General features: G+C 38.4%; 1 protein-coding gene across 1 annotated transcript in view; it reads right to left on the minus strand.

Annotated features, from left to right (window-relative positions):
• Positions 1-13,642, minus strand: part of LOC140240023 (exocyst complex component 3-like) — a 63,429-nt gene that overhangs the window by 35,200 nt on the left and 14,587 nt on the right. The window lies entirely within an intron of this gene.

Here is a 13,642-nt window from a genome sequence, read left to right on the forward strand (position 1 = left end):
AGATTCTATGCACCTCGTACGAAGATGATCCCGATTCACGAGTGGTTGGTCATATGCGTCATATATTATATGTTGACATTGTTATAATTAATACACAAATATAAACATATTATATAGAGATACATAGCTACATAAAGAGAACGATAAACAAATATTTAGATAGACAAATAATATTCTATCCATTTCACTAGTTTGTCGTCATTCATTTACTCCATTTCCCGTTTATCAATTATTATTTCTTTAAGGGTAGTTTCCATGCATGTAAGTGACCACAGGATTTAACATTTATCGCTATTACAGGGCAAGCACGTGACATCATAATGCATGAGAACGATAATGTTTTCACTGATAAGAATGAATAGCAAATACACAGATAGACTCAGACGAGCTAGTGCGAAAGATACCCTTTAATGTTTATGCTTACACGCGCATTACTAAAGTGCAGTCGCTCTTGGCTTGTATTATCCCCGCATAAAACTGTTATAATACCATGTTCTCTGGAGCAAAGATATGTTACACAAAATAGTCTATTTATTATACGTTTCTGAATAAACTTTCATGCCTCTAATAAACTTTCATGCCTTCATAACATGGTATGCAGTTTAAACAGGCAGATGTCTTGGCAGAAACAAAATATCTTAGTCCCCATATTATTATACTACATTCCTTGGGGGAATAACATTGCCATATTCGGCTGAGAAATCAGCCCCCCCCCCCCCGCAATAAAAACAATATTTACCTTGCAGCGCTGCAAAATATAGTTCAAAGTGCATCAAGGTGTGTATGGCATTGAATCACTCATGTTAAATCAGTCTTGGGGAAAAAGAAGCTAAAATAAGCACATGACTCATTGGTTTGTGAGAAATGGACATTAAATCTTGTCAAAACAAGTTCATGCTTTATAAATTGAAATAGATTCAGAGAATGCGTCAGCACAAAATTACAAAATATGATAAATACAACTGATTTTTATGTACATGGTGATACGATGTATTTTTCTTTCCATAATATTGGTTCATGTACATGAAAATTCCAACTACCATCAACACCGTGCAGTATTCGGTCCTTGGAAATGCACAGCACCATAAGACAAGATGTATGATATACACATTAACAAAACCATGAGATTTCAGCATCATATTACAATACAATAACATAATTATTATCAAAAAGATGAGCTGTTAGCATGGATTTACATTTACCAAAATCTGTAACGTGTCTAACGTTTTGGAGACTGTATTCAGGGGCGGATCCAGGAATTCCGTAAAGAGGGGGCGTGTTTACAAAATTAAAGGGGGGGGGCGCACGCACCCCTCCCCCATTTTTTTCTTTTTATTTCTTTTGTTTCAACAAAAAATAAAAGGGGGGGCGTGCGCCGTTTGCGGTCCTCCCTGGATCCGCCCCTGGTATTGCATAGTGCTGGTCTCAGTTTTGCAAAAGCCGTGTCAAATATCTTTACATTTCAGACATATTGCGCATAACAAGCATTTCCCTTTAAATACAGTGTACATTGTCTTCATATCGGTTATGCACATGGGCTGGTGCAGGTGTCATTATAATCATGTTGCCACATAAGGGGACAGAGGTGAGGTGAGGTGTCAGTATCACTTAGGGTATTTTTTCTTTCGCTAGCAACTGTAGTGATGGGTGCCGTTCGTTATTCCGAAGGTTCGCTATTCCGAAGGTTCGTTGTTCCGAAGGGTCGTTAATCCGAAACACGCAAATTCCCTATACCTAGAGGTTCGTTAATCCGAAAATGAAAAGGGATTCGTTAATCCGAAAATTTGTGGCGTTATTTCGAAGGTTCGTTATTCCGAAGATCGGTTAATCCGAAAATGAAATTCGTAACAATGAACCTTCGGAATAACGAATCTTAGGAATAAAGAGCCTTCGGAATAACGAACCTTCGGAATAACGAGCTGTAACCGGGTGAATAACAGCCAGCCTGGACTGACACCAATTATTTGGACTGTTTGAGCATATATGGCGTAAAATATCAAGGGGCCTCAAGCGTCAAACGGGCACTGAAGTTTCTTCATACATGAAACATCGTAACATCTATCACGAAGGTAAAAGAGAAAAGAATTACTTATTGTAATGATATCATAACAGCCCAAAATTCATCACACGCACTGTTTACAAACACAATTTAATATATTTATATTAATGACAACATGGGCAAGCCTTCAGATTGTCACACACCCTCCTCCTCAATAATTCCATTTAGATTGTTTAACACTTTGCCTCCGAAGGCAGTTGCCATCGAATTATACATGGTAGGCCGGATTCTAGCAGGTAGTGGGTTGAACAACGACGGTCTACCGTCAGTCGTATAAGGATTACCCTCTGCGCATGAAATGCCATAATGTTTAGGAGTTTGGCCAAGTTTTAGCACTTCCTCATTCTTTGGCCATTCTTTATGTTCTTAACCAGCCGGGTTTTTTTTTCTCAATATTTTACTTTTCATTTGGACTTCCTACAGGTACACGAGGCAGGAGACATATTTTATGTCTTTGGCCAAGTAACTGACCCTTTGTTGGAGGAAGTTGAGAAAGAAAAAGCAGCCTCACGTTGGCATATACTTCGATTAACACCAGTTTCCAAAGTTATAACAAGCAAAAACAATTACATCGAAGATGTGCAGAGCATATAAACATCCTGTAACAGATACCCCCGCAGCTCGTGTGGAGAGAAATTTATAGGAAGGACATCGCTTTGGGTTTGAACTTCCGTAGCCTTATAGACCTTTGAATATCTCAATACTCCAGTTCCTTCAAACTTTGTTAGTTTGTTTACTTTTATTTTACTCTTATTAAAATTACTATCTTGATATTTCGCTGTCGATCATGTGGAAATTCCCTCCAAATTGCAACACTCATAATACACAGTAAACCAAGCAAAACAAACAAAACAAAACAAAACAATTTGTTGATTACTGACTAATGACCCTACTGGAAAGAACACAGTGTTCCACAGTGTGTTCACAGTGTGTTCAAAGTCGACCATGTGAAAACGCTCGAATTTGACATTGTTAAGATGATTTCACACTGTGGTGTGGTTTTCACAGAGTGTTCACATAGTAATGCTATGTTTCACACTGTAAATTGACGACTCACATTGTGTTCACACTGTTAAAACGCTCGAATTTAACAGTGTGAAGAAATTTCACACTGTGTTCACACTGTGGGACACTGTGTTCTTTCCAACAGGGGAGGTATCTGTTTGGTCCTACACTGACTAGTTTTACACGATGGTGATTCACTACACACAGATACAAGTGTTACACATGAAGACACTTCTTTCGCGTTTACACCATTGAAGGAAAAAAAAGAAACTATAGAAAAAAAAAACTTTTTAGTGCTAAACTCGGTCGATGATGATCTGGACTGCACACAATTTCCAATAGAAAACAATGTGACAGCTGCCTGCATCAAATGTCATCTTCGGACAAAAATTAGTGCAAATCTCCAAATGAGGGCAACCTGAACAAATTAATCTCATCTTCTCTTTGTCTGACAAGAACAACAACAGCAACAGGTCCGTTACTCATTTGTGGGCAACATGACAATGAATCAAAGCTATGATTAGTCTTTCTTGCCAGTCGTTCCTATTCGAATCACCAGTAATTAAGAATGAGCGAGCATGATTGTGGGGGTACACTAATGTATAACTTGATGACAGAAAATAGCTTTAAGAGGTTGTCGGGAGGTTGACGATTTGGGGGCTTAGATTGCTCAGCTTTTTGATTGACAAATCTATCATCATAGTTCCTTATTCTTTGTCTTCCGCCTAAGCTTGGCATAAATATAGCAAATCGGGTGTGCAAAATTATGAAGAATGCTTCCCGTTTTCGCCTCATCACTGTCAATCAAACAATAATAATCAGCGAAAGAAGATTTGCTAGGCGTTATAGGCAGTCTTACTGCTTACAAGACAGTCATGTAAACGACTGCTGGTCACGAAACGTTCTTTGTAACACAGTGCGACGATTTTAGAACATGACTAACGCAGGCTGTACAACAGACACCCAAAAGGTGAATGTGAGTGTAACGTCTTTGATCAAGGCAAGTCAGACTATACTGAGCGAGGTTACTTATCTACAGGGAGAAATGGCAATATGTTGCATACTCTGTTTGTGGAAAAGCAGAATCATATATACATAATCCTATGGAACTATTATGACCAAATAGTTTAAACATTTAAACAAAAGCCTGATTTTTACCAAGCAGGTTGAATTATTACTTCTCATTTGGACTTATTTCGATTGACCATTTTTTTTTAACCTATAATAATTCTTATATATCTCTAAGCTTCGGTTTTGTTTTGTTTTTTCCACAGAGTGACATATTTCTACTCATTTTCGTTTGCTCTTAGATTTGTTTGTTTTATTTTTCTCTTTGTTTTATAATAACAGGTGTAATTAACATAACCTCTTTTGGATTTCACACACTTGGCAATACTCTCTAAAAAAATCGAGTGAAAATATTCACTCTTTAAGGAGTAAATACAAAAAAGAGTGAATTTAGAGTGAATTTCGAGTGAATTTTGAGTGAAAATGTTCATTTTCACTCGTATTAGAGTGACCTCAGGGATCACTCCAAAATCTTCGAGTGATCCCTGACGTCACTCCAAAATGAGTGAAAATGAACATTTTCACTCAAAATTCACTCTTTTTTTTTATTCACTCCTTTAAGAGTGAATAAATTATTTTCACTCGATTTTGTTTAGAGAGCAGCTTTATCTCCAGAATAATCTTGAATCTCACTCTTTCTCCCCCTCTCTCTTTCACTCTACATCACGCTTGAATAACTTTTTTTTTTTTGTAATTATCATCACTACCACTACAGCAATAGCAGTAGTAGTAATAGTAATGGTAATAGTAGTAGAAGTAGTAGTAGTAGTAGTAGTAGTAGTAGTAGTAGTAATAGTAATGGTAATAGTATAGTAGAAGTAGTAGTAGTAGTAGTAGTAGTAGTAGTAGTAATAGTAACAATAGTAGTAGAAATAGTAGTAATAGTAATAGTTATAGTAGTATAGTAATAGTAATTAATATTTTCATCATCGTCATAATCATTACCAATTTAATATGTCATCATTATCAGAACTATAACTATTATCATCCAGCACATCGCGCATTGTCACTGTTTTTCGTTAAGACAGTTTATCCAAGACTGCACTTTGTATGGTTTTTCGATCTTCCTGTAAAATACAAAAAGTGGATAATCGTGACGAAAACATAAAGCTGATAAGTTTATCCAACAAAGTTTTGAGAATAAGAACGATATCCAAATTTATGAAGTTCTTCCGTCGAGATGTTTTCATTGCAACTGATTGACAAATTGCCCTACATCGACATCGACGTCGATGTAGGGCAATTTGTCAATCAGTTGCAAAGAACGATATCATTTAGGCCCTTTCCCTTCCCAACTGCGCCACGTGAGGAAACGCACTGAGACCAGATGGTAACTTAGTAAATGGAAAATAACGGGCTTGGCGCATGGTCCTTGTAACATCACACCCTCTGGACAACATGGGATACGTTTGTTTTCTTCCGGAATCAGACATCAAAGCTTCAGATTCACAGCTGTGCTTGACACAATGCAATAAGGCGCTATGACACACACACACACAAAAAGGGGGGGGGGCGATCGAAAACGTTTTTCCTTCGCTTCGGAACAGAAAAAAAAAATATATATACATATCAAAAGCTAAGATAATGATAAGTTTAAAAGTGTGCTTACGTACTTGCAGTGAGAATGAAGTAAATGAAAGTAAGATATTTTTAAGCAGAGGGGGTGAAGAAACGATGTATACGTTTCCTTCAATCTGTCTGCTGTCACCTCTGTACAATGAAATTTGTGAGATCGCAACTGCTTATCTACATTTTTTTTAAAAACCAGTGCGAATCAAGCCTGTCATCTACTGCTTTCCGGGCAGCGGCACTACTCCTATCCTTTAGGATAAAGTACCTTTCATAGGGGCATAGTTAACCACTGCAGCTAGAGGACTAAAACAAGGAACATTGAGTTTGATAAGCCGTTATCTTACCCCCTGAGCCACAATGGCTTCTCAACAATTCCCGAACATGAATGCCAAATGTTTTGATGACAAGGAAACATGTTTGGCGATAATAATGCACGTCAAGGTGCGTCGTTCGGGGCGATACACAATGAACATGTTTTGGAAAACACGCTACTGGAGAGAGACAGACAGAAGAGAGAGAGGGAGAGAGAATATAAACTGGACTATTGTGATATACAAATGTCAGATATATTGTGGGAATGTTATTCCTTTCAGGAGTAGGTGGCATATAGCAGCAACGCTTGTCAACCAATGTCGACGTTCGATCGTCTTATCCGAAAACATCCATTGTTTGCACCTGTATGCTATTTTGACTGTATGACAGTTGTATGATGTCGGGTTCGCAGCAAGACGCCGCAACGCCGTCATGAAAAATCCCCTACATAAAAATCCCCTACAGGAAAAAAAAAAAGTGTGGGGAAGTTGTAACCTGACTTCATTATAGGATGATATTCACCAACAGTAAAAGTTATTTGACTGCAAGTAGAGATGGAAGAGATTCTTATCAGCCTAAAACTGACAACAATTAGACAAAAAAAAAACCAGGTCAAGAGCCGCTCCGATGACAGCATATCATGGATGGGCAAAAAAAAAAAAAAAAATATGGCGCCTGTTAGCTACTCAAGATAGCCATGAACGTTGGAACCCTAACGTAATTGTGACACATTAAGCGGAATTGTATTGATTCGTTGGCAAGATATAAAAACATGGCGATGCACTATACATGATAATTCAAGTGCGTCGTGTAGCTGGAGTTTGTTAAAGAATCGATAAAGCATTATGTTCCAAAACCCTCAATACAGTAACACTTCCCACCCGCACCAGGTAAAAAAGCTCAATCAACAAAAACATTCCCTACTGGAAAGAACACAGTGCCCCAAAGTGTGTTTACAGTGTGTTCATTTAGTCAAGTACATGTATGTGAAAATGCTCGGATTTAACAGTATGAAGATGCACACTGTGGTGTGGTTTTCACCGTGTTCACATAGAAATGCTTTGTTTCACACTGTGGATTGTTGACTCACATTGTGTTCATTGTGAAGGAAAGATATTTCACACTGTGTTCATAATGTGTTCACACTGTCTTCACACTGTGTCCACACTGTGGTTCTCCACTGTGGGACACTGTGTTCTTTCCAGTAAGGTTCAGAACGGTTTCTATTAAGTGAGTACATGTATACTACATTGGCAAGGGAGTGAATCATAATAGCCCAGAACATGTTAATCTGCGTTGTATAGATTACACTCATTCATTCCTTCGACTCTGGAAGCAAAGCAACCAGATATAGAAGACGGACCTAACTGATGTCAATGTCCGGCGTCTTATCTTTAATGCACTTTAGGTATAGATCAGTACGACTGTGATATGAGTAATCATTGGACAAGTGTATTGCATCAAAACATATCCCAAAGCCCAATAAACAGAATCAGAAAAGGGAGGTGAAACAATCGTAAAAGCGATGATTATTTAATGAATATCATATTCTTCACGGTACCAAAATAGTATCCTGAAATTAATTTAAAAGAAATGTTCCTATATCAAATAGCAACACGTTGCTGGTAGGCCGACACAGAATGTGCACGTTAAAAGACGGATAATCTCTCGTGGCCTGAATCCAAAGAGGTGGTTAATATAATCAAACCCCACTAGCTCTAAAAAAAAAATTAATGAATAAAAAATAAATAAAAAAAATAAAATATATATGTATATATATACATATATACTACCAGCACCCGTGGAAATCCACGGGTCTGAGGTTTTTTTTTTTCTCTCTCTCTCTCATAGATACGATTTTGCACATTTTTATTGATGAGATAAAGAAATTTTTTTTCTCATTCTTTCGTTACTTGTGCTCGATCTCTTCTACCCATGACCACCATCCCCCCTCCCACACACACACACACACACACATTTCCACCCCCGCAGAGCAAAAAACAAAAAACAAAAAAAAAAAACAAAAACAAAAACATTCAGGGAAAAATTACCAAAAACGCTTATGAGATTGTCCGGAAGTTCTGCCCACAGATTCTTCCAGTCGGAATGGGGAGATACTATTGGCACTATGACTTTGATATTAATTATACCCCCTGCTCTTGCATCCATGCAGGCACCCGAGGGAACCCACGGCTGGTCTCAAGGCCTAGCTTTTTTTTTTTCATTCCTATTTCTTTTCCCACGTTATGAGAGAAAATATAATATTTTTGATCGCCTTCAATTGCTCCCTCCTTTTTGTTTTTAATCACCAAAACTTGGTTGGATAGATCATAGAACCATCCGTTTATCTACTTCAGACTATACATCATCATTATTATTATATTATTATTCTCATTAGGCCCCTATTGTTATACTGCTATTATAATTATTATTGTTATTTGTGGAGGGGGATCATAATAATTAGGTTTTATAAGTATTAGGCACCCGTGGGAATCCACGGGTCTCAGGGCTTCGTATTTTTCCTTTGATATTTTTTCAACCACGTTATGAGAGAAGAAATACACAAAGAATGTTTTCGTCTTCATTTGCTCCCTCATTTCTGTTTTCATAATCAAAACTTGGTTTGATAGATCTAGAACCACCCGTTTATCTCATTGATACTGTTCATTGTTTTTATTATCATGATAATTAGCATTATTATTACTATCATTATTATTGTTATTGTTATTGTTATTTTGTGGGATGGGAGATCATAGTCATTCGGTTTTATTATTTTCATATTATTCATTGACATGGGGATGAATCAAGGGAATTCAGGAAAAAAGTTTATCGGTCAAGGATAGTGAATATCTTTTTTTCCCCGTCATGTCAAGGTTACTCTACAACTGATAGACGTTTCAAATAGCTTCATTATCATTGATATTTCATTTTAAACATCAAAACAATCCAGTACCAGTTTGTGTCGCTTCCGCCCACTCTTAAGTTATGGATCATAGCACCCCCTCCCCATTCACTTGCATTGGCCTATTGTATTATTATCATTATTTCAGTGTATTATTATTATTGTTATTATCATTGTTAATATTATTACTAACATTATTAGTATTACTTTGGGGAGAGGAAAGAGTAGAGTCATAATAAAGGGATGATCAACCAAGGGAGGCGGAAATGTTAATTTGTTAAGAATTTTAAAAATCTGTTTGTTTGTTTTTTTTGTTTTTTTTGGGGGGCTTATCTGCTTTTTGTCGTCATTTGTTCCCTCTTTTTTATTTTTACCACCAAAACTTACTTTGATGCACCATGACCATACATTTGATGTCCACTTGTAACTTCAAAATTTGGCGGTCAGCAAAGCGAGGGTTTCCCCCGCGTCCGCTCGTCTTATGAATATTCATGTTTACAGCAGCCATGCAGTAAACGAATGAACAGCGGCGCGTGTACTCTGATACGGAAGGGTACGATCGGCAAGGACAAAATTTAAGTGGATATTAACAATGATACCCGACTTGATAGTAAACTAAATGACGTACCTGAGCTGCATAGTATCCTGCAGTTGTGCAAAATACAATAAAATAACAGCATTCGTTGTTTTCATTTGGGCACGCCAATGGCGAACGTCGCTGTACGTAAATGCCCTTGTACTAACAATAACCGCGCCGTGTATTATACCATAATGAGTGTTCATATCACGCGCACGCAGATAGTGTTTCGTGTAACCATCGTCAATACATACACAGGCGCAGGCCACACACTGGCATACCGTACCCAAGAGAACATTGTGTGCGTGCGTGCGTGTCCGCCGGAATATGACAGAGATTTCGCTGCACGCCATCATCTTTTTGACATTAGTATCCCCACTGTCTCTGCAAGCTAAAAGATGGACGATCGAGAAAGGCAGGAGTCCAGCGCAGGATCGGTGAATATTAAAACGCTCGGCTCTGACGTCACGCACAAAAATGCATTATGCATCTATCTAATTAATTTCTCTTTGTCGTCCTCGACGTCGACACGGAGGCGGAGCGCGGACGAAATCCGGTCCAAGGCACGTAGGAGACCCTCCCGCTGCCGACGGCACCGGTCTCTGGGGCCCGGAGCCGACGGCTCGGGAGGAGATAGACAAACCAGCAAAGCCGGAATAAAACAGGAAATACATAAGGCCGCGACAACAACAACAACTTCGCCTTTTACTGTTATAGACTAGCAGCACCCGTGGAAATCCACGGGTCTGAGGGCCCCATATTTTTAGATTTATATATATTTCTTTCGTCCCATTTTATTAGTTGAAGCGAAAGAACTTCCTGTTTGTTTATGTTTTGTTTTGGTTTTTTTTTTTGTACATGAGTCCTCTCTGGCCCCCACAGACACACATCTTTTCTCTTCATTCGTAAGCTTGAAAGAAGCTTACATTGTATGTCATGATTCATACTTCTTTTACCACATTTTCATAAAAAAAAAATATTTTCCCTCCCAACGAAATCCCATCTAATAAGTTGTCGTCCGTTCCTAATGTTAATACACCTGTTTGATCGATCACTACACACACATAATAACACACACACACACACACACCTTTTCGGTTCAATAAAAAGATGCAAATGAGTTATATCATCATTTATATCTCTTTTCCGACGTTTTTATTTGAAAAACCCGTCTGTGCTCCTTCCACCCGATGACAATCTCATCTGAGGGTTATGACTTGTTCCTGAAATGCACTTGATGGATCATTCATTGATTCCCCCTTCTCTCTCTCTCTCTCTCTTTCATTCTGATGTTCTTTAATTTCCTCTCGAGAACATGTGTCTATATAGACAAAGTCAGACTTTTCATTAAACCACCCCTTCATGTGACTCGGACTTTTGTGGTATTTTCTTACTTCATGTTTTATATATTTCATATTTGTTTGTTTTCTTTAAAAAAAATTGTGGTGTTTTGTGTTTATAGTATAAATTGTCACTGGAAGTACGCTAAGAATTCCACTGCTCAGTTGTACAGGATATAAATAAGAGTGTAAGAGAGGGTGAGAGAGGGAGAGGAAGAGAGAGCTCGATAAATTTCCAGAGAATATTTTCTGTCCTCTTTCTCTTTGTCTCTTTTTTAATTGATAGCATTGTTTTTTCTCCCCCTTTCGAGAACACGTGTCTGCATGAACGAAATAAGGCCTTTCAGAAAATGACCTGACAATCTGATCTGACTCACTGAGAGAGGGAGAGGAAGAGAAAGCTCGACAAATTTCCAGAGAATATTTTCTGTCCTCTTTCTCTGTCTTTGTCTTTTTTTTTCTCTTCATGAAAAAGCTGAAAAGTGGCGTATGTCATGAATAATATTCAATTTACCACGTCATTTAAAAGAAAAAAAAAAACCCACACAACGGCAATATGTTTACATATCCTCGCCCGTTTATCTGCTTCAGACTGTACATTATCATTACCATCATTATTATATGAATACTATTATTGTATCATCATTTAATAAATATTATTTTGGGAAGGGGGATAGTCATTATAGGTTTAATAAGTAGGCATCCGTGGGTATCCATGGGTCTCAGGGCCTCGTATTTTTTCTGTATTTCTTTTCCCACGTTATGGGAGAAAGAAGAATATTTTCGTCGTCATTTGCTCCCTCTTTTTTATTTTTATCACCAAAACTTGGTTTGATGCACCATAGAACCATACATTTGATGTCCACTTGTAACTTCAAAAATTGGCGGTCAAAGCGAGGGTTTCCCCCGCGTCCGCTCGTCTTATGAATATTCATGTTTACAGCAGCCATGCAGTAAACGAATGAACAGCGGCGCGTGTACTCTGATATGGAAGGGTACGATCGGCGAGGACAAAATTTAAGTGGATATTTAGCCGTCCTGAACAGTCTGAGTACAATGATACCCGACTTGAGAGTAAACTAAATGACGTACCTGAGCTGCATGCACTGCAGTTGTGCAAAATACAATAAAATAACAGCATTCGTTGTTTTCATTTGGGCACGCCAATGGCGAACGTCGCTGTACGTAAATGCCCTTGTACTAACAATGACCGCGCCGTGTATTGTACCATAATGAGTGTCCATATCACGCGCACGCAGATAGTGTTTCGTGTAACCATCGTCAATACATACACAGGCGCAGGCCACACACTGGCATACCGTACCCGAGAGTACATTGTGTGCGTGCGTGCGTGTCCGCCGGAATATGACAGAGATTTCGCTGCACGCCATCATCTTTTTGATTTTAGTATCCCCACTGTCTCTGCAAGCTAAAAGATGGACGATCGAGAAAGGCAGGAGTCCAGCGCAGGATCGGTGAATATTAAAACGCTCGGCTCTGACGTCACGCACAAAAATGCATTATGCATCTATCTCATTAATTTCTCTTTGTCGTCCTCGACGTCGACACGGAGGCGGAGCGCGAACGAAACCCGGTCCAAGGCACGTAGGAGACCCTCCCGCTGCCGACGGCACCGGTCTCGGGGGCCCGGAGCCGACGGCTCGGGAGGAGATAGACAAACCAGCAACGCCGGAATAAAACAGGAAATACATAAGGCCCCGACAACAACAACAACTTCGCCTTTTACTGTTATAGATATATATATATATATATATATATCGTCGTGCGCATGGCAGATTGTCGTTAGCGCGCTTCCGTGCGCATGGCAGATTGTTGTTAGAGCACTTCCGTGTGCATGGCAGAATGTTGTTAACCCTATGCGCGCTCCCACACCCTAACGACAATCTGCCATGCGCACTCCCACACTGTAACGACAATCTGCCATGCGCACGACGATATATGTATATATATATATATATATATGTATATATATATATATATATATATATATGTATATGTATATATATATATATATATATATATATATATATATATATGTATATATGTATACATACATATATTATGATTAAGCGTATATACCTTGCCCAAGCAAGTACTGGATTTCTGCTACCGTATACGATAAATTAGACGTATATAAATATACGCGTATAGAAGATGAACCGGTTTAAATAATGAAAAACCTCTTAAGAAATATGAAAGAGCATATATTCTAAGAGGAATTCATAAGTTCAGTTGATAAAAATTGGTTTTGAATGACCGAGATATCCAAAACAAAGCGAACCTAACAAAAACACTGACCCACCTTTCATTAGGATAGCTTTGTTTTACTATGTTTTTGGATATCTCAGCCATTTCAAACCCGATTTTCATCAAATAAACTTTGAATTCCTTTTAGAATTGTATGCTCTTAAACATTTCATAAAGTGGTTTCTCAGTATCTCACAAAAAGTTAAAAGCTGAATCCTCACCTCAACCAGTACTAGACCACCTCTTTAACAGCCATCGCATCGTCGGTCCCACGACTGTTCGCTTACAAGCATTCGTTGCCACGTACAACAAATCATACCTTAATCATGACAGCAACCCATTGTGGATTCCAGCAAAGGGGAGAACGATGATGATGATTACGATTACGGGTGATCTTCGTTATTCCGAAGGTTCGTTAAATCCGAAAATAACATGTTCGCTCTAATTCCGATGGTAATTCGTCAACCCGAAATGAATGTAGGTTCACTACTCCGAAAGTGTAAAGACGGTGCTTGCTAATGAATCTTCAGAATTACGAC

This window comes from Diadema setosum, chromosome 16, assembly GCF_964275005.1.
Source record: "Diadema setosum chromosome 16, eeDiaSeto1, whole genome shotgun sequence".
In the NCBI taxonomy this organism is placed as follows: domain Eukaryota; kingdom Metazoa; phylum Echinodermata; class Echinoidea; order Diadematoida; family Diadematidae; genus Diadema; species Diadema setosum.